The sequence below is a fragment of the Austrofundulus limnaeus genome, unplaced genomic scaffold, assembly GCF_001266775.1.
Source record: "Austrofundulus limnaeus strain Quisiro unplaced genomic scaffold, Austrofundulus_limnaeus-1.0 Scaffold3436, whole genome shotgun sequence".
Classification (NCBI taxonomy): Eukaryota; Metazoa; Chordata; class Actinopteri; order Cyprinodontiformes; family Rivulidae; genus Austrofundulus; species Austrofundulus limnaeus.
This window is the reverse complement of record NW_013955838.1, coordinates 3,633-4,805: the sequence shown is the minus strand read 5'-3', so window position 1 is coordinate 4,805 and position 1,173 is coordinate 3,633.

Genomic DNA, 1,173 nt, shown 5'->3' with positions numbered 1-1,173 from the left:
ACAACATAATCCACGACACAGGTAAAATAATCTACGGTGGAATCCAGAACATAATCCAGGATATAATCCACAACATAATCCACGACACAGGTAAAATAATCTACGGTGGAATCCAGAACATAATCCAGGATATAATCCACAACATAATCCACGACACAGGTAAAATAATCTACGGTGGAATCCAGAACATAATCCAGGATATAATCCACAACATAATCCACGACACAGGTAAAATAATCCACGACACAGGTAAAATAATCTACGGTGGAATCTAGAACATAATCTAGGATACAATCCACAACATAATCCACGACACAGGTAATATAATCCAGGACAGGAGTAATATAATCCAGGACAGAGGTGAAATAATCCAGGACAGAGGAGAAATAATCCAGGACAGAGGTAAAATAATCCAGGACAGAGGTGAAATAATCCAGGACAGAGGTGAAATAATCCAGGTCAGAGGTGAAATAATCCACGACACAGGTAATATAATCCAGGACAGGAGTAATATAATCCAGGACAGGAGTAATATAATCCAGGACAGAGGTGACATAATCCAGAACAGAGGTGAAATAATCCGGGACAGAGGTGAAATAATCCGGGACAGAGGTGAAATAATCCAGGACAGAGGTGAAATAATCCAGGACAGAGGAGAAATAATCCACGACACAGGTAATAAAATCCAGGACAGGAGTAATATAATCCAGGACAGAGGTGAAATAATCCACGACACAGGTAATAAAATCCAGGACAGGAGTAATATAATCCAGGACAGAGGTGAAATAATCCAGGACAGAGGTAAAATAATCCAGGACAGAGGTGAAATAATCCAGGACAGTAGTAATATAATCCAGGACAGAGGTGAAATAATCCAGGACAGTAGTAATATAATCCAGGACAGAGGTGATATAATCCAGGACGGAGGTAATATAATCCAGGACAGAGGTGAAATAATCCAGGACAGTAGTAATATAATCCAGGACAGAGGTAATATAATCCAGGACGGAGGTAATATAATCCAGGACGGAGGTAATATAATCCAGGACAGAGGTGAAATAATCCAGGACAGGAGTAATATAATCCAGGACAGAGGTGAAATAATCCAGGACGGAGGTAATATAATCCAGGACAGAGGTGAAATAATCCAGGACAGTAGTATATAATCCAGGA